The sequence below is a fragment of the Pieris rapae genome, chromosome 11 (assembly GCF_905147795.1).
Source record: "Pieris rapae chromosome 11, ilPieRapa1.1, whole genome shotgun sequence".
NCBI classification, from domain to species: Eukaryota; Metazoa; Arthropoda; class Insecta; order Lepidoptera; family Pieridae; genus Pieris; species Pieris rapae.
The window spans coordinates 113,446-135,900 of record NC_059519.1 but is presented as its reverse complement, the minus strand read 5'-3'; the positions used below and the strand labels follow the sequence as shown (position 1 = coordinate 135,900).

The 22,455-nt window shown below is 34.0% G+C and overlaps 1 long non-coding RNA gene and 1 other non-coding gene across 2 annotated transcripts; one reads left to right on the top strand and one right to left on the bottom strand.

The window, feature by feature from the left end:
• Positions 1-5,155: 5,155 nt before the first annotated feature.
• Positions 5,156-18,607, bottom strand: LOC123689559. The gene is made up of 3 exons (XR_006750515.1): positions 18,366-18,607; positions 12,700-12,854; positions 5,156-5,214 (listed from the first exon to the last, which is right to left on the bottom strand). It is a non-coding gene; the product is annotated as an uncharacterized LOC123689559 (long non-coding RNA).
• Positions 18,608-22,049: 3,442 nt separating this feature from the next.
• Positions 22,050-22,122, top strand: Trnar-ccu. The gene has a single exon. It is a non-coding gene; the product is annotated as a tRNA-Arg (tRNA).
• Positions 22,123-22,455: the final 333 nt, after the last annotated feature.

Sequence of the window (22,455 nt, the reverse complement as noted above, 5' to 3'; positions counted from 1 at the left end):
ACATTTCGTGCACTGGTTCCGAGACCGAACCCGATTCGACTACAGAGTTAAACGCAAGTCATAAGAACGAGTATCAAGATTTGTTTGTAGTTGTTTCATTTCATAGGTTTAAAATTTAATAACTATTGTAATCGACCATTGAATACTGGTTAATTCATACACAAATCAATTAAACCACTGTTAAGGATTTTAAAATAATTTGACTTTGAGTTTAATACACTCATTCAATATTATATATAATAATGAATATATATACTATTCAATGTTCAAAGTTATTCTAAAATTCAATCCAGTATTCAAAATTCAAATTTCATTAAAATGAAAATGCAGCTGACACTTAGGAAAATTACTACTACTATAGGCTATCAAATAGTCGTTAATTTGTAGATCTAGTAATATTGGCAAATCTAATAAACCGTAATATTAATGGGTATATGTATACTGATTAAACTTGACATATAAAAACAATGGCGATGGACACCAGCGCCATTACTATGACATATACGTATTTGTATATATATATATATATATATATATATATATATATATATATATACTTTTGTTGTTTATTGGAGGCTTGAATATGAAAGATTATTTGTAATGTTTTCCGCCATACATATGACCGTAATTATCTCTATAACTAATATTCTAAAGGGGTCACTGACTTGTCTTTAAATGGAAAATGAACGACAGTTTTACTTTTAGCTGCCAGGCAAAAATGTTGTATAGTAATGGCGCGAGACAGGATGTGAAATATTAGATCATATTTTTATTAAAGACACTTGTAAAATCACGTGTTGAAGAGGACGTCGTCGGCAGGATATAGGTCCTAAAACGTTCGCTGACATCTCTAACCTTGAGCTACGAGACCGATAAATCATATTATGCCAAGCCTACTTAACATATTGTACTAATTTCCTGGTACTAGTCGTACAACATGCCATCAGGGGGTGTCACGGCAACAGTAAGTGAAGATGTTGTTACTTACAAGTTCAAACAATCGGCTCCATTATGATGCAAAAAATATGTAATAAACCTGTCTTAGAGACAAAAATAATAACCCGGAAGTTAAAATACGTTGACACAGCGTCATCAGTGTTCGTACTCAATGTAAATATTGAAGGTTAACAATAAATTAGGTGTAGGAGTAATATTTCAACGCACCGGAGTACGTGTGATCTATGATAGACGAGGTCATGCGCCTGCGCACCTCAAGGCTTCGTCCGACTAGCACATAATTATATGTATTAATATGACAACTTAAGTTCATAATATATTTGTCATATAAAACTGCTTTAATATTGGCCATATTACGTACTACAAAGAAACTGTGATTTAAAATGTTTCCTTGTCACTAGTATTTTTAATTATTTAAAGTAGCAAAACGTGTTCAAATTTTAAAAGAACCTAAAGTAATTTCCTTCATTTGTCAATTTAAGACAGTGCATAAACCGAAACTATTTCGATGTTTAGGTACGAGAAGTGGGGTTATGACAATTGCAACATCCGACGTGCTGTCTGCCTCACCAATTTGCTCACATCGGGGCCATTTTGCACCCGGCAGACAAAATAGCAACCGTATAACTGCATCTATGACCTCATCCGTTGTACTCACGTTGACCGCTAGACTCGCAAAGAACCATTAGGTGGATCGCAACTGAATAGTATAGAAATCGTTTTACGAAATTGAGGTGACTCTACACAATAAAGAATATTACGATGCCTCGTGGATCACTGGCTGCGGTTGGAGCCTAAAGCTACATATACATGCGTGACAAGGGTCTATTATACTGGTCAAATTACGAAGCACAAGGCCGGTCGGTGACCGTTATGGAGCCTACTCCCTCCCCATCATTAAGGTTAGTAAGGTGAATAATAGCTTAAGCTCCTATGGCCCCGGGCTGGAGACAATGACGGCGAACCATTAGCTCATATTGTGTTTATCGGTCATCGCGGACGTGTACGTACTATTTTAGCACCTCGAAGTGTGATGGGAATTTTTTATACATGTTATTTTTCAATAGAATTGAGGCATGTTATTTGTGTGCGAACAAAGTCTGCATGGTTACAGCTGCCACAATTGGAATTTATTAGTACAGAAATTACAGTAATAAACAGTTTCTCGACGTTGTTGATTATTTTCGATTCCTTCTTTCACTATCCTTTCACAAAATAATTCTGCATTGAGACTAATCATACTCAATCAAGTTGTGTGGAGATTTATATGAGAAAAGCGGCTTTCGAATGCGACTTGCCAGACAAAATTGAATGCCTTATTAAAATATCTACTAGACAGGCCAGCTGAAGTAAACAAAGCAATCAATTAGACCGAAGAGTAAGTAATGGGCCAATAAATACCTGACCGAAGCGCCGCGGAGCTTAACTGTGTAAGTGATCAATACTGTCGTGAAAACTTAACTAAACTAGCTTTAAACGATACAGCCCGAAAATGGGAACTCGGCTCAGCTATACCTTTATTGCTGAATTATTTCGTAGATGCACGTCAACTCGTGAAACCGATCATGTTCCGTGATTGATGACGACGATCCATGACTATGATTAATACCACATCAGAATTCCTGACACCAAATGTCTTATTAACGGGAATTCTACGATTTCGGTCGTTTCAAAATTAAGGTTAATTTGTTTGCAAAAAAAATTCATACTTGGGCGTTCCAAAATTATTCCGTGTAATGCTTCATAACAATCTAGAACGTCGTATTAACAATTTTGGTAGTTGCTACTTGTACTGAATAAGGAAAAGCGAAAAGTAAACAACGGACGTTTTATTACTCACAATAGTTGAATATTACCAAGGAAACTTTATGTAAATTATGTTGGCAATAAAGACCTTTGACTTGGTGCTAGGCAGTAAATCCTGTTGTATGTGCTTCGACTATTGCTTACACGTTGAAGAAAAATGTATCTTATAAAGTCGATAGCAGACCCTAAGTATCCTTAATTAATTTACAGTATGAATTAGGAAACGATACAGAGGAAGACCGCTCACGAGATGGGTGAGCAGTACTAAAACGTCCGGATTGAGCTGGATACAACTCATCCAAAACCGAGATACCTGGAGATCCTTGGAGGAGTCTTTCACCTGCGGAAGTGTTCTTGAAAAATAATTAGGGAATATATATAAAATAGCAAAAAATTGTGTAATTTATTTTGTTTAAAAAATGTAAAATCGTATTAAGTTATTGTTTTTGAATTAAAACATCGTATTACGTATAATTTGTAGTTCTGTTTATACTTATACTAAAGTTAAAGCAAATTAAGGTACGATTCACGCTCATACCTATATCACCTACTGTAATAAATAGAATCATGAAGAATGGTAAACAAATAGGATTAACTTAAATTCTAAGACGTCATAAAGCGGATGTGAATTGAGAGATTACATCTCAATCACGGTTAATTAAATTTAGTTTAGACAAACTGACGGAAAATGTATTTAATTGCAATATAATTTTAAATAATAATAATTCCTTATTTTTGCGAAAACTTTTTCTCGTCTGCACCTTTTGTGTTAGTATATAAAGACTTGCCGGATACAATATAGTATAAAACCATATTAAATAAAGTATAAAAAGCATTGGACACTTTTATTGGAGTAAATTTCAAGATATTTGCATGACGGTATAAGATGACATTTGCATGCCTATTCATAAATGGCGGATTTTTGTTATTTATGTAACTAATTGTAAGACAATTGTAAGACAATACATCGTTTGGCAGACGAATGAGCCTACTTCAACTCTCGGTCGCTTTTCTAATATCACAGTAAATAGTAACCTCTGAGTACATAAATAATTCATATTTCCAACATATACATCTAATTGTTTATTTGATAACATTTTGCGCTCTCTAATAATGTTAATCCGAATCGCATAAAACATAAATTCGTAATCGAAAAATTAACTTTTTATTTAAATTCAGTAAGTAAACATTGAACAAGTGTCGAATCGACGGAATTGCGTCCGTCAATGTTTCGTTTCGGGAGGTCATTGTGCGCGGGTGATGACGTCACGGGTGACCTTGACGCGCCACCCTTCTTCGCCTCACCTCGCAACTAACGTAAGCCTCTGCTACATCTGTACAATTAACCTGCTATTCTTTATCCTATGAGGCTCCAAACATTGAATGGCACGCTTTTTAAATTGGAGTCGGTCGCCATTATTCTTGCGGCTTTGTCACAGCCGAGGTTGAGTTATTGTATTTTTGAATGCACTTCATTATCGTGAGACAAAAAAGAAGTACAAATCAAGGTTATTTATTATTAACTGCGTTTTATATCGAAGCGAATTCTTGATGACTTCAATTAATGAAAATCAATAAATGCGGGGTCTGGCAAGTTATTAGCTAGCAATTAGGCAAGTAAAGCGCGGGAGAATCGACCGTCTGACATTCGGCGCCCTTGCGTCGCCCTCCCGCCTAAGGCCAACTTCATAAAGACATCTGCAACTTTTACGGCTCAAAATCTAGACAACTAAAATGTAGAACCTTATTGAATGTTTTTCACTACTTCGAGGATAAAAAAAAATCTTTATTTGAAAAAGGAAAATGTTTCCACGTGATACTATGTTTTATAATACACATTCATAAATTATTTTGTGAAATAATTAAACAAGGTGTAATGTACTCTGCGAAAATATTTACGTAATTAAACTGAGATAACTTTGGAACGATGGTGAGAGCGTAAACAAAAATTTACTGACATTTTACGGTTGCTAATAACACAAATTTTAAATGATTATTGCATTGGTATATATATATATATATATATATATATATCGATTAAAATTAAAATTATGTCTATCTAAACCGAATCCAATTTTAAATATGTTCAAAGAAATGTGAATGTTTTACGAATTAAAACAGCGCAACAAAGAGTGCGTTTGATTCATTATTTCATTAATGCGGCGGCAACTCGAATTTCATGTCATTGACTTGAAAACGAAAGTCCAATTAGCAGAATTACTCTATATCAAAACTTGCAATTCATCGAGGCTTCTGCGGAGATGATTGAATCAGCTAAACTAGTAACGGTACGTTGACCAAAATTATAGCGTTTGTTTCGAGGGTGAGAAATCAGTGGTGGAGTCAGATTAATTCAACAAAACTCACTCGTATAAGAACTGTACGGACTTACCGTTTGTCAGAGCGTATCCGTCGGAGGTGGAGGTAGATATCGTCAGAATGACACTGTATCTGAAAAAAATACACAGCTGTATTTATTTTTCTTAATGATCAACGCTTAACCTGGATGCTTAGACTCAGTTATATCGGTGATAAATGAAAAATGAGTTAAGCTGATTAAATCCTGACTTTACCTACGGCACAGACTGCTGCACCTTTCATAGTAAAAATTCTTAATATTAAGCAATACTTTATATTAATTTAAAGGCTTTGAACGATGAGATTATTTATATTGACATATGCAAATTACAGTCCCGGGCGTGGTTCGCAATCTTAATTGAATATTAGAAAATAGATACAATTTAGCGTATTTTGTATCAAAATAGCTATTAACTGTTCAACTTTGTTAATACATAAAATCATATGTCAGCTTCAAAGTGTGACGATATATCTTAAATAAATATTATTATTTTATAACTCAGAAAGTTGTGTTATGGAAGAATAATATTGTAATGTGTGTTACATATATACATAGTTAAATATACACTTAGTTAAAATAAAAAGCTGTATAAAATAAAAACACAATCATATAGCGATGTCATGTTTTTGGGGATGTGCAGAATTCCAGTTCGTATTGTGTTATTTCTTCATTAGCAAATGAGAAAGTTTGAAGTTTAATATAACATTATTTTAAGAGTAAGGCGAAGGAAACACGATGTGAATAAAATAATGACTTATTACTTTCCGATAATATTAATTAATTAAATATGTAATTGTTTTATTTTAATTAAGTATTCTGTTTACTCGTCTTTGTATGGAATAATTTGTATCGATATCAGATGGCTCAAATAATTATTTAATAATAACATGATGCTATTGCATAATATCTCTTGGTAATCATCTACTAGTAAAACTGTGCTACTTACATTCTGCATTCAATTATTTTTCGTAAATGAAGGCAGTAGAATTTTAATCTAAGTTGGAGTTAATTTTGCAGCTATAAATCTATTAGCAGACGCCAGTATTCGAATGCAATTGCTGAAGACAGAAAATATTTTTAATATGAAAGCGATTTCAATTTTAACGTTTAATTTCTTAAACAACCGAGGATCATTATCTAGAAAGAAAAATACGATGTTAATAAAAAGGTATAGAGAAAACAGATCGTGTTTCTAATATTTTCCTTAGTCTATTCTTCGAATGGTGCGGTAAAGGAATCTCTTTATCTTCTACTTTATACTTTATAGGGACGAGTCGCTCGAGGCGAATCCTCCCCCGAGGTCCGCCCAACTCCCTGCAAAGTGTTGAATTCTCGTCTCGGTTACTGCAATTTCGACCCTGACCTTGGCTCCTATGGATGATTAAATTTGCTATACGAATCGGAAGTTTTCAGAATCATGATTGTATAAAGTATTCCAAATATATGTTCTTTCCGAGCGTTCGGTTAATTATTTTACAAAATGTCAACTATGTAAAGAATCTCACAGATTTAGTCAGATAATAATTTCTCGGTATTACACTAATGCTATTGCAATATCCAAGCAGACAGGAAATTGAATAGTTTCGCCGACGTTCAGGAAGCCAATTATCGCAACGAACTCATGCTATATCAGCCCGTAATTATGTGGACATTTTTCACATTATTCTGGAATTATTTCAAGAAGAGGCTGAGTTTGAAATTAATCAGTCCAGACTTTTTTCTCGTTACTGGAAATGCTCTTCTGATTTAAGAGTGTGTGTAATGTTCATTTGTTTGTACTATACATATAAGAATGAAGTCTATTTGAACTTTCTAGAGATTGTACATAAAAATGAATGAAATGAAATGTTTCCTAAAATTCAATGTCGCATGTCAAGTTTCCATATTCAGCCTTGAGTAAACCCATCACTAGCATTTAGACTGTACCTCTAGGGAAATCATCGGATTCGCTTATCTCATTTCATTAGATCACCCTGTATAAGAACGGAGCATTGAACACCGACCCCAGAGACGGATGACCCTGTTCTGAGCGATTTAGAGCGTTTAGGGCTATTGCTCTCCTGTACTTTATTATATATTTATTAGAATGTTATCACTCGAGATCATAGGAAAATAATAATTTTTGTTCGGGTGCCAATTTCGAAACAAATGTTTTTGAAGGTAAATATTATATAATAATTTTTCTATTGAATAAAAATGTTCTTCCTAAACTCCACACGAAAAGGTAGTTTGCAATGTCCAACCGGATCCTCAATGAAAATAGTAAATGTACTTATCCCTTTTAGTCCGTAATTGTACTGCTTCAGTATAATCCACCCACGTACCTCACCTCACCCCACACTAAAGTAAATAAATAAGTATAATATCAAAGACAGCGCTTTCCCTTTAATTCTTGTTAAGTTAAAATGTTCTTAACGAAAGTATTTACTTCGAGCAGATTCTTGCTTTAACATGTACCGTTCTAAAAAATACTTATACATTGTGTGTTTCAGATTCAATGTTTAATGGATAATCATTGATAATTACTATATTTACCCAGAGTTTTCACTCGCGTTCATTCTTTAAAATGCTAAATTTCATTATAAAAAGCGGAGAGCGCGGTGAGGGAGTGTTTTTTGACAGATACAGATGCTAAACCAGATTAGATTACTCAAACAAATGGATATCAAGCTTTACTCATTAGGTAACTTTCAGTGTTAATTATACCGACACTCGCATTAAAATAATTTAGTTCTCACTGAGCGAGTTTTGGAGTTTTAAAACGAATTAATTATAAATATCTGTTATTGAATTGAGGAAACAGGCTCTCGGTCTAATAATTTGTCTATGTTTACATAAGAGCAGGTCATCGCCCTACGCAGTGCGTCACAAATGCAATTTTCAATGTATTCTTAGAAAATAAGAAATAGTAGTGTGACTCATACGCCTTTAGTCAAGGACTGCGAATTCGCTGCAAGCATTGTCCGACATTCATTTCGAACTTATCGCTAGTAGGAAATTTCACTTTTAATCGAGACGTTATTTAAATTACAAATTAAAGGCACACTAAATTCAGTGTTTAAACGTCTCCTGTCATTCGGAGTTCGCTACTAGCTTCTGCTTATTTCAAAATCGGGACGAAACATTTATTTGATGACATAGAGACAGTTTCTTCTATGATAATAATATGAGAATATTTTAATATTAACATAAATAAAAGATAATATTTGGATGGTCACTGGCTTGACTAAATAAAAACATTGATTTAAAAGCGATTTATTGATAAAAAGCCTGTCATGTGATGACATTGCGATCGAGGGTCATTGGCGCGGAAGTGAGCGCCACAAGCGGACCATGAATGCCACAAAATTGGCTAAATCGGACCAGCATCCGCACACATTCATCAGCCACCCTTTAATTTTATCCATGTACTAGTAATTTAATAGTATCTATAATTTCTTAGGTGTGTGAATTGGAATAAAATTTACATGATCTGACTTGATATGTATAGTACCTGAATACAACCAGGTCTTTAATGTCAGATATGTTAAAAAAGTATTAAAATGAAATTACTTGATTCGAAATATATTCATGATATTTTGGTGATATAAATATATTCAAACCTCGAAGTCCCAATGGAAATAAAAACACTAAACGTTATTTATTAATATTAGCTGAATAGTTTATTTTGTTTAACCATTTCGTAGCTGTTGATCAATTCCAGCCCCCTTATAATTCGGATTTATTAAGTGGTCGGACGCCTCACCGAATTAATTAATCGATAGCCCCTCGTGGTACGACTTTTTTGTATTATTCGGTCTAATTGAATGACCCTCTGTTTGTTCTTTACTTAATAAACAATTATCAACGACCGTTTAGAGCTTTAAATTTACTTGAAAATATCCGTTTTGTTCAGTTATATACCAGCATAATCTAGATACGTATATAACATAAAGTATTAAAACCGAAACAAACAATAAATATAATAGTATTTTTTCTAGATTTTTTTATCTAGACTAAAATTAAGAGATTTGAAGTTAATCTGACGATTTTCTAAGAGCATAAGCTGGAAAATTATAAAGTGATACAGTTAAAACGCTCATATAACGAGCTAAAGCTTCAAACCAATCATCAAAGTATCATTATGAAGTGAGAAGTTGTAATTACTCGGTCGTCTTGTGTAAACATAGTTACGGTGTTCATCATTTGGAATTACATGAGAAATGTTGTCACCGAGTCATCGAATTTTAACTGTGAAGTGATTATTTCAAAATCGTCGTTTGAAGCGTACATATTATGTCATTTTATTTCAAGGTGACTTTAATATCGCATACAGAAATATAAATATAATAATAAATACCGCATGCAACTATCACAACAGTGTTTGCACACCATTTCGAAAAAAGTAAAATGGATTTTGCCTATACGTGTGAATATAAAACAGATAATTGGCAAATTTAACAATTGCAAAATTAAATTAAATTGCAAAAAAAAAAATTTTACAGTACAAAGGCAGACAGTGAGTCGCAGTATATATGTTAATAGAACATTAACGAGTTAGCCATTGTTTTTATAGGCCAGATGTATTTGGATTCCATTCAATAGTCGATAAACTAGTTAAACAAGCAGGTGGTCCGGGCTTCGTGACCAGGTCATGAAAACTAGGTCGAGCCTCCCCCGACCCCCGCTTCAACGCTATTTATTAATATTATCCGAAAAGCGTCATTCCTTGTGTCACATCAAATGTAAGACTTTAGGCGTCTGTAGGTCGTGCTTTGAGCAGCATTCGATGGAATTTGCAATGTGCTGGTACTATTCGGATGCGCTGGAAACCCTTTTATATCTAATTCAAACGATATCAATTTAGGAAGTGACATATATTATTTTATATTGAAATTGAACTAAGCAATCCTAGCCTGTATTAAGTCTTAATTCCAACTACGAGTAAAAGGGAAAGCAATTAATGCAGACATTGCTATTACGAATTTTCTTTTGTAACGTTCTACGAGATAGCCTTACGGATCTAACGTGAGTGTAATACTTAAGTGTCTTTTGAATTACATTCAATGAAGCTTTATATAAGAATCTGTTTCATAAAAGCTTTTACCTTTGTAAATAAAACGTTACGTATACGTACTGTCATTTCTGTAAAAGGACTTCTGAAAGCCTCTAACAACATAACATAGAAATTAGTTTAAGAAATGAAATTGAATCTGAAAATCCGAAATCCTTATCATACAATTCAGTTAGGGGGATTTCTATCTTCTTTGTAGAAGTAGAAATATTGTAGAGACAGTTTATGTTTTATGTAATAAAAGCATTATGTTATAAATCTATGTATTTGTATTGTCGTTTCTAAAGTGCAATTTTCTCGATAGAAGTGAGAATTTATATGGACTATCTCTAACGCCGGCACTAAATAAGGAGCTTCGGTGCTCCCACCTTACACTTTCTTAAGTTTAGTAAGTTTTCAAGACATAAGGGCTCTAGAGGCGGAGAGGAGGAGAGAAAATAGGGCTAGAGTGTAAATATCAAGCAAAACATCATTGTTTTCCCATTTTGCACAGCTAACAAAGTTACAAGTAATATTTTATTCAGTTATTTATTTCCTCTATATATATTATATATCGATTTTTAACGTACACCGTTATATTTTAAATGTTTGTTTTATTTTTTCCAAATCATAACGCAAGGTTTTTGTCTTTAATTAATGAAAACGTTTAATGAATTTTCAGCTGGACGTCTTAATTAAATAGTAATGAAATATTTATTCGCATAGTGTAACATAATAGATATGTATAAAAATGATATTGCGTAACAAGCATAGATTCGCGTGCAGTTCAGCCTTGCCAACGTTATCAACTTCCCGGGCCGATGTCTGGGTGACCTTTGTCGGAAAGTAGGTCGTCGGCTTTTGACCTTTTTGTTTTTGTATTCGGGATCTGAAAAGATGCCACGAGTAACGTTGACGAGTAGGCTTTGAATGGAGTAAATCGTTTAAATGTAGGCCGATGGAAGAATATTTACCTACCGTCAGAAATCGCTTTTTACGTTAGTAAAATAACGTAATAACGTTATAATAATAAATAAATAAAACTTGTTTCATGACAGAAATTGTTCCATGGCCTATATCTTTGTTGTAGAACCTTTTTCTTAAGAGTTCGAGAGATAATAAGTTAAACAGCCTTTTTATGTATTATGTGGTGCTTATAATAAAAACATTAGAGATGTTCATAATATGTATTTTCAAATAAATTGTTGTACACTCACAGTTTAATAATTTGGCTCTACAACCACGACCCCGTTACTACAATAGAGAAGGCCTTGCATTATTATGGTTTTCCTATGAGATCGACGTTGTATTGGGCTCATTTCCGGTACCGGTAAATCATATACTTGGAATGAAGAAGCATAACTATTTAAAATAATAGAGTGGTAATATGGTGTAGCTTTGCATTTGGTCTTGCTCATGCTTGCTTGCTTGCATGCATTAAGAAGTTTTTCATTTTCTAAACATTTTCAGTGTTACCTAGGTATTATATAAACTTATATTAATATGTTTTCATCACATCACAATCTTGATGTAATGTGTACATTGCTTATTCTTAATTTTATAACCGATGTCAATAATTGAAGGCGCAATTCGATTGAGGCATTATTCGATTAATGTCGATTTTAATCGAGAAATGATTCATCGATCCGCCGAGTAAAGGCACGGTGACTGAACACAGTGTAATGGAATTGTCCAAGAAACGAAAATTGAGATCGATGTGCACTCTGGCAAAAGATAAAGTATTGTTGTATATTGGAAGAGTTAAAGGGTTCTAGATTCTAGAATCTTTAGTAAGGTATATGAGCTATTTTGAACTACGAATGCATATAAGGTTTTATTACATTTTTAACTGCTTCAATGTTTAACTGGATATATAAAGTATTCCTATGCTTAAGAAAGGTTTTATTTCTGATGTAATGATTAGTTAAATTCTTTGTCGTTGGGTTACTTATTAGATCGAAAAGCTGTCGTGTGCATAATTATCCATCAGGTAGGGCTGGCACACCTTGTTGAGATACTTTAAACCGCCTGTAAGTTAATAAATTACTTTAAACGAATAATTAGGCTTCGTCTGAATGCCTATTAAGTTGTAAAAAAAAACAAATTTTAAATGTGTTTGTATAGTAATTTACCTATTTATTATTTAGTATTATTATTATATAATTAACAGTTTATGGTGTGTGCCAAGGAGATATATTATTAAAAATATATTCAAAGTTGGAATAACGTTTTATATGACTCTCAACCCTAGCCAAGTTCCTCAGGTATGTTATCGAGTCCTGCAACAAGCCTAGCTCTACAATATGCAAATATCTTTTTTCCCTCGGCGAAATCTACAAAATCGTGCCTCGACTAGATAATGAACGGAGATAGTGGCTACGTGAGCCAGCGGCTAATTAATCACACCTGACTTCACCACCGCGGGCAATTCCTCTAATTAGGCTTAAAAAGGATTGACCTTTGCTTCACTTATTATTGAATATTGCAAAATATAAAAATAACTGTATTTATGATTGGTAAACGTGTAAAATCAATGGAATCTCACCTGTCGCTCACCGGAGTGGGTCCGGCGTTGGTTGTAGGAGCCGTAAAATTCTCCACTTTTGTGTTTAAAGAAACCTAGCACTTAGAATTAAATGGCAGTTATATTATTGCTTTAATTGACGAATTGGCAAGTTGCACGTGAAAGAGGATTTAGACCTGTAACAATACAGAATACGAAATTAATTTTTAGAGCTAAATATATAAAAAGTTTTTTGTTCAATATTAAATTGATTCAAGTAGAATGTGGTATTACTTTAGCCTGGAAAGTAGGTGCTAAGATCGAGAAGGAAACCAATGTTTTATGGTTTAGGTAAAAATAAAGGTGAGATGAGATTCATTATATCACCTCAGTGATCTTATAAAGTCAAACCAGAGAAGTTCGTATAAATAAAGAAAATGTAACGTATAAACTCGTACCCATTTGCAATAAATCTAAAAGGAAATTTCACACACCACACTGCGGTGAAGTGTAATCAAAGACAAGAATAGTACGTGCGATTAGAATCGAAAGACTTATTGAAAGTAATGGAGAAACAATAGATTGACCGCAAAACTGCTGAGTTATTATCGTGTTTCGAAGAATCGCGCAACAAACAAAACCAATTCGTACCCTTGCCCTTGGATACGAAAATGTAGTGTAATAAACTGAAAGCGTCCCGTCACTCCTCTAAGTGGTTCGTTCGAATAAACGCGATTTCAGCCTCAAGTGCCTCAATAATAAAGTACACATTTGTACACAGTTCCGAGTTCGATGCAATGAGTTAGCTAGACTGTTTGAATGTCAAACCAATGATCGACAGCGTCTGCTGCAGCGGTGCAATAAAAAATAATTTATTCACGTCTGAGTAAATAAGATGATAGCTATGCAAATTGGAAATTTGGTTCGGCTGCACCGACGGAAGCTGAGGGGGTCTTGACATCAATTGCTATCAGAGCATAATTCTGGTTTCAAATCGACTCCACATGGAGTACTGTTTTCACTTCTGAGCGGGAGCTCCTCAGCATCAGCCTTTTGCACATTGATCGCATTCATCGTCCATGACTAAATTCCAGCGCTAGGTAGAAACAGCTACCCATCGAAGTATTTCCGAGCCAATTCAACTTAGGATTCTCCAATAGCAATACCTTCAGCCCGTTTGCCCCATTAACAAAAAAAATATAATTGAAAGTAATCTTACAATTTGAATCGAAGCGGAAGTTGTTTCCAATTGAACTTTGATATTATGTTTCAAAGTATCCAACCAAAAATAGCGAAAAAGTAATTCGATTCAAACCTATTTTATTAATGTATGGAGAGTTTGAATATGATGTAGGTAAAGATTAATATTATACATTTTATTCGTAATTGTTACAGAGCTTTACGAATACGTTGTATGTACATTTACACACTTTGTACAGATATGTGTTTAAGAGTTTGTTCTCTTTCATTATTATTTTATCTAGCTATTATAAGTTACAAGACTGCCTCTAAGCGCCAAAAATTGAGAAGGTCGTACTTAAATCTGGCGAGGCATTGAACTATGAAACGCAGCCGGAAGACGAGGCCGATGACAGACAGCTCTAGCCACAGATTAAATAATTATAATAATCATAAAAATGCGATAGACCTACAGAGCTTCTCTAAATTTTTAACTTTGAAAATAATTTTTTTTAGCCTGGTCTCATCGCAACAATGTTTTAAATTTAAATTTGAAGCAGTTTGTCATGGCCTAAATTCCGACAGTAATTCATTTATCATAATGAAGAAGGCCATCTTGTTTATTTTTACAGATCAAGTAAAATATTGAAAATATTGTTATCTTTCGCAATTTTATCTCAGCACTCAGAAATGAATTAGTACAGTATCATAGATATTTTTTGAGGAAAAATAAGTTTTCGTAAGTTTAATTTAATAATTTATCAATTAGGTTGAATATTCAGTTTTCACAAATTTCTATAATGTTTTCAATTTTTTTCTGTATTCTCAGGTGTACATAATGCAATATCCTTTGTATAAAGGCTATATCGGAAAACAGTAGGTGTAGTTATCCGACTAGGATATCATTAATAATAAAAAATCATGTACACATATTGTTTTCGTTAATTGTCAAGGTAAAGTAGAGGACAAAACTTCAATGTATCGTTTTTCGTCGGAAACTTTTTGTGTTAATAATGTGTAGCTCACAATAGTGTTGAATTTGAAAGGAATAAATTAGTGTGCGGTCGATGCCTTTGCTTTTTTGGTCTTTGGACGACAAGTCCCAGGATTATAATTATGAAATATTATCATTTGGAACTTTTTCACTTTTATTCAAATGAGAGATTAAATTAGATATGTGCTTGATGACGTTTCGGTTGAAACCATTCTTGTAGTTTAAATAGTGTACTTCCAGATAAGCTTTACCATAATTATAAAGAATTGAAATTTAATAATAGGCCGATTTAGGTATTACTTACTTCAATGTATATATAAATATATATATATATACATATATATATACATATATATATACATATATATATCTTAAATATATATATATATATTTAAGATTTTTTCCTTTATAAGTTTCATAAATAGGTATGGTTCAACCTTTATATATTGTATTTTGTTATATCCTTATGATTTATGTTATATGTAGGATTACAAAATAGATAAATTGGTTTTGGTCATTAGTTCGGTATGTTCTTCTAAGTTTTCAATTCAAACGTTACGTATCTTCCACAAACCATTATCGAAATTAAACTTCTTTTGGTGGGTTAGGGAGAAATGATGCGATTCAATGTTTTCTATTATTATTGTCGATTTTTCTTTAAACGCAGAATAAGGCGAAAGATAAAATATTTTTTTTTGCAAAGATTGTAATCATGTTACGACAAACAAGACTTTTTTCAATTTAACTATTATTTTGTGATGTGGTATTTTAAGCGTAAATAAGGAAAAAAGTTGTCGAGAATCTCATTTCACTTAAAATTATTTACGTAGTAAAAAAATATGATCGTATACGGTCTTCTGAAATGCAATAGACAATTAGTGGTCTGCAACAAATTGCTTTATATTCCAGCCTTGACCCCAAAGTGTCGACAGTCCCAAAGTGATGTACGAGAGGGAATATTGGATCGCTAGTTATTTGTCCCTCAAATTAATTGGAGATCCCAAAATTTATTGCTTCAAGGGCCAACTTCTAAATAAATTGGGACACTCCGGACAGACTTGTTAACAAATAATATAACAGTTTCCGAAGCTTACGTTACTTTGTAATTTTCGTCTTTGAAACTTGAAAGTTATTCGGTACGTGGCTTCGTGTTGTTTCTAATTGATTTGTATGTATGTTAGCCAAACCTTTGATCTTTCACAATACGTTTAAGAATATTTCGTCACTTCAAAGGTAGTGAAATAATGATTCCGTATTAGTATAACAAGCCGAAATACGTATAGACGTCTCAAAGGAAGTAGAATGGAGGAAAAACAAAGGTAATGGCGCGGCGTAGGCGATACATCGTACAATCCAAACAACACCATATCCATCTACTTAACTTTAAAAATATGTAAAACAAAGATCACAAAGTTCATTGAATAACTAACTTTGAAAAAATTGAGGCTGTGTGTGAACCATAGAAGCCTCATCTCTTACTTATCCGTTCACTACAGTATAGCGTAGAAGTCTGATGAAACATTACATGCAAAGCTTTGAATTTCAATTATTCGTTTATATTGGCAGCTGGCCTTTAACTAGACTCAACAGACTAGACCAGGTTTTTCATTACACGTTGAAATAAAACACTCTTATTACCCCGTAGTCCTTATTCGAACAGGTTTCGCGAGCCCCTCGATTACGTTATAGGAAATAAAATAAAAACACTCGAACGGGTAATGATGCTTGGCCGTGAACTTGCCCTACTTTCTCACGACTCAATGCAGAACAGGACACAAAGGAATTACGTGTAATATGCAAAACGACAACGTTTATTACGAGCACAAAGGCTGGTAAATATTGGGTAATGCGTGCAGCGTCCATCTCCCTTAGGGTTCGGAAGAGAAATCACTCAATAACCCGCCAAAGGATATACATACGTCCCGTCATAAGAGCGTTTCGCTGCACATACAAAGAACGTTTTGTTCATTGTTTAACTGATGATGGACATGATCATGATAAGGTGATCAATAATTGACTGTTAGGATTTAAGTTTAGGCACAATTTTCTACGGAACCTTATTTATTCGACTGATTATGGCCTTGTTGAGTTTGTTTTAGTTGAAAGGGTCGTGTACCCTTCCCGTACACATCATTATATCATAATACGCAACCAGAGATTGCTTTCTACGTAATAAGCTCCGATCTTTTATTTCCTCGTGTTTTTGTTATTGCAAGTACATTCCAATACTGAAACATAATACTTATTTTTCTCAAGGATTATTTTAGCTTATTTTGTAGTGAAGTTAAAAGATTGATTGATAAAGAAAAGTATGATTTGAATGTGCAAACCAAAAACGTGTCGTAAATGACGGCCTACTGCCCCTAGGCTACGTTATCAATGCCCAATCTGAAGAATGGAAGATCTGCTATATTTAAATACATATATGCTGCTATATTGTTTCGTGTCCATTGTCAAATTAAAATATGGAATCGGATGTTAAAGGAAATAGGATTGCAAGGCGACTTGCACAAAGTGGGTATGGAGCCGTGGGTCCCAGACACTTCTAAAGTATCAGGTAAGGTATCAACCGTATGTTCGTATATCATATTCGTCTGTCGAAGACCTGAAAAGATCGGGGCGGCCGCGTGCTGTTAGAACTGTAAAAGCTGTTAATCCTGTTAAATCCTGAATTCTTCGAAACCCAATTAGGAAGCAAAAAATCTTATCGCGAGAAAAAAAGATTCCCGCTAGGACTCTTTTGCGTATTATAAAACAAGTTCTGAAGCTCGGTGCTCTTCGTCGATATACAGGACATGCCCTTAACCAATCTTTACAATGATAGAGACTGGATCGATCAAATTGCTTTGCCTTGCGATACGTAGATGAGGAGCACAAAAAAATTCACGATTGAAGAACTGAAGAAGACTGGCCCTCTCTAGCCCAGACCTCCCCTTTAGATTTCAAATTATGGTCAGTTTTAGAGGACATGGCCTTTTCGGTCTCTCTTTTAAACGAAAAGGCGACATTCAGACTCTTAAAGAATATTTGGAGCAAGCAGTGGCGAAATTTCCGATAAGTGGCCTAACAGATTGTATAGAATGACGAGATTTTTTTTATTTTTTGCTGACACAAATTAATATATAGGTAAGCATTTCAATAATATTAAATTACTTCATAAAAATGCATTTTAATTTGTAAAATAGCTTATGGCTGGATTAGTTACATATAAGTTTATTAACTAGGACCTGGACAGGTAGCAGGTGCAGGCAATTAAAATAGAAAATTCTTATTCACACAATAATACCTCTTTCTAGCGTTGAATCTAAGTTACAACGTGTAACATTTATTAATATCCCTCCACTACATAATCTGTCAGTGGAAATTAGGTCATAATGCTTTCGAATACAGTTCCAGATTCACTGACGCCCTAATAGCGCTTTGCGCAGATTCTCTTTACATAGAAAAATCGTTGGTTATTTTAGTGTAACCCCATTTCACCGAATACACATAACATAATGCAGACGCAAAACACAACAAGAAAGCGATCACTTACCGTTGCAGTTTGTACTTTTAGGGCGAAAATAGTATCCAGCGATGTACAATAACAAACATTAGAAGCGCGATATGAAGCAGATTTCTGGACTTCCGTTCCGATGAAGGAATCCGCATTTCGCGCGGACACCGAATGCAAGTTTACACGTTTTAGAAACAGGATTGTTTTGATGGAATTGATTTAGGGAAAAGAGTTGTGGGCAAAGTAAATGCGGTACGTCAGGGATACGGAGCGTGCGCACTGGAGGCCGGGGCACCTCTGCCGCCGGCCGACAGGCGGCGCCTCTGCCCACGGTATTGACAAACGCGCAAAGGGATGCGTTTTGTTTTAGCAATACCAACCTTGAACTCGCCCATCGGATATTAGGTAATATTAGTTAACAATATAGGCCCCTGTGACTGGCACAGGCGGATGGCTACTCGCGGGGCAGACAGTCCACAGACTTAACGTTTAGGTAAAACCTTATAGCGGGTACATACAGATAGCCAGTATCAATAACTCATTAATTTTAACATAAAATAATAATATTATTACGTTTTTCATTTCACAAATTGAGTTCTCAAGTGTGGTATAAGTATAGCAATAATGAAACACAATTTTACAAAAATCGGTTTCTCTTGATAAAAGTCTTATTAATACTAAATATATTAACTCTACGTTTTAAACTTCACAGTTTAACCTTACCGAATATTACTAACGTCCAACGTATGCGCCGTGGCGTAAGGTAATTTGTGGGCGTTCTGAGCACAACGCTGAAAGGACTTCTAGATATATTTTACGAAGTTAACGTAGCTTAAGAGTGACCTTCAGATGCAAATCTCCCCCACCCACGTCTGGCCCCAGTCGACTAACCTCTCTTTATGTTCTAGGTCATTCAATCCCTGATTTTCAGCTAAAAGAGAGTCTGCTCAATTACTGGCTTTAACTACAGAATCACATTGGTTACAGAACAGTCAGCGTCGACATTTTCTAATACACTCATTCCATGTTTCAACGTGTAACTGATCCTTCTACTCGTAACTTGTACGTGAAACATCGGTAACTCATTATAATTATTATTTTTAATTTATTAATTGGATCGTCAATTGATTCATTGAATACCTAATAACTGAAAGATTTAATGCTAGACCACATTAGAAAGTATTGATTGATCTTTTGAATGATTAAATAACTTCAAGATGAAGACAAAGACAAACCTGTTAGCTTGAGTGCAGACCTTAGAAACAGATATGACATGATTTATTGGAGGCTTCTAAATCCCTGTGGCTTTGTTTCATGCAATTCTAATGAGATATTTAACAACCTAATGTTGAGTCATTAATCAACTTTTGTTGAAGCGGAGATGTTAGGAATGGCCTTGGCTCTTGTGGCGTAACTCGACAAATCGTTTATGGAAATGACATCTTTTAAAATGTATATGTACTAATTGAACAAGTTCGTTTCAGCCTTTGTAAATTCCTCATTATTAATCCTATTTATTAGAATTAAATCTGAATTACGACCTTACTACTAGGGCACGTATCAAAATACATATGCAATAATAGATAAGAATATAACGTTTAATTAATTTGCCCAAAGGCTAAAACTACAGTGGTGTTAGTTCAATAAGTAGGTACCTACTCGTAAAATTCTCAAATATAAACATTTTAATATTGCATGAGGCGCAATAAAATCCTAACAGGTACATCAATAAAATGCTCTTGAGGCGTCGAATTAAATTTTATTTTTACAACAAAATTTAAAACTACAAAAACTTAGGATCAACCAATAAAAATGATTTATCGTTCGTACGTTGTTTACGCTTTATGAATTTAAAGTTATTATTAAAATTTAATTTATATGTATGTAATCACGACGGTGTTGGGAACATAATTCGTACAATTCATTCAAATGGATCTCTATGGTAGGTACCATATGATTGCCAAACTCATGAACAATCATTGTTCAAAGTCTGTAACTTCTAGACTCTATATCATACATTTTTTGTGCGAGTTTTGAATTTGATTCTGATTCTTGTATGAGTACATTGTGTCATCGACAATATATTATTTGTCTCTATTCTTGAAGTAAAAGTCTTATTATCCACTGGTTGAAGTGCGAGTGAATCATTCACACATGTAAAACCAACGGACACGTCTTGGGCACATACAGAATATCAATACTATCATTTCCAATGCTAACTGCGTGGCAAATCCCCGAGATAGGTTTAACACTAGGGATTATCGCTTTCCTGGCTTACCAATTCGATTCTTTTGTCCTTGAATCAAGAAGATCATTGTTTTATATCTATAAAAAACTCGATTTTAGAGACAGAAGCTTATCATTGTATTTTATTCGCCCTAATCTCAGATAGTATTATGTAATTTCATTCTTATAATGCTTTCATTGCAAATATAAATTATAATTTGCTAGTGTATACGAAATTAATCTTGTTTTCGACATCCATTGAATATGTTTTTTTTAAATAAATATTATAAAAAATTTAACTCTTTATAATCAAAATAAGACGTAGGTAAATAACCAATATTAATTCCATGTGAAATCCAACTTCTTAGTTTAAGTGACGGCGAATTTCACAATAATATTTATCTTTGCTCCGTGGATCCAGCGCAAATGCATATAAGATTATGTTAAACGATGGACCCGCATTTCAATCACTCAACGACACAGCAACACCTTCCAGACACCTACAACGGAGAACATTCTTATTTACGTCTTATTTGGAGAGCTTGCTGTTTTAACATATTGTGATTATTAAAAGATTCTATATTGCGTTGCTACTAGTAGTACTAGTAAAAGAAAGCTTTTATTGTAGTTTAACTTTTCTCTTATCTGAAATATAAAATTTCTATTTACAATCAGTACAATAAATGTAATCTTCTGCATTTTGGACTTTTCAACGTCTGTTTCCAATCCAGTATTAAAATGTGACGCGGAAAATTCTTAAGGAATTGCCATATTTAGTTCCGTGGAGTCTTGCAAGCCTATTGTTTTCGTGAACGGAACAAAGTGTCCTGAAATCACATTAAATTGTTATTCGTCAAAACCAAGAATGATTACGACAGCTATATTTATTGTGTGCTTTATATTTGTACTTGATTTAATTACAATTTAATTTGACGGCGTGGAGAAGAGTCTACACCTATTGTGTCAGATATTCCATGTACATGATTCGTGTCATAAATTCAGCAAAAACATGGTGTGCAGTTTCATTTTGAAACAAATAAACAACATCTCGAACGCTTCCATTAGATAATCTACTATTTATGACTACAATGATTCTTTGTGTCGCTTAATATGTATATTAGTGCCCCAAAAGTGATTAAAAAAGAATGACCTGATTCTGATGAAGCTGTGCTGTTAGAAGTGTACTTGAGCACGAGCCTCCTCGATGAAGCATTATCATGACGTCAACAATTTTTGCCAGAGAAATTTTCCAACCCAAAAACGATTTAATAAAAACATGTGCCTGGTTTGAAGTTTTATAAAATCCATCGGCTAGTACGTGATTTGACTTACATATTAATCATATTGAAATCATTAAAAACTGTAACTTAATGTTCAGAAAGACAAAAAATACTTTAATTGCGTCGTACCTTGGTATGTATGTATGTTAAGCTATGAAAAATGCAGTTACGAGGGTAGTTGGAAAATCAAATCATCAATTTGAACTTTACACCCGCAGCCCCTGTGGCCTAATGGATAAGGCATCGGCCTCCTAAGCCGGGGACTGTGGGTTCGAGTCCCACCAGGGGTATGAAGGTACTTTTTATTAAGTTATATTTATATTAAGTGAATTTAAGAATTATTTGAATTTTACTTAACAAAACAATAAGATGTTCAAGAACAACTTAGTGTTTATATTTTCCGTGACGACAAATGAACAATTCCTTTTAGTCATGAATCGGTATTAGCTACATAATAACTTAATTGAGTCAAAATACCGGCCAAATCACTGAAGTAAAACAATATTTTGTATTTCATCTTCAGTAGGATTTTTACGTGGGCATAAAATGCAGGTAGATGTGCGTGGCGTGCGAGTGTGCGTTCGTCTGCGACCTTGAAAAGGGTCGGACGTCTGAAAGCCTCT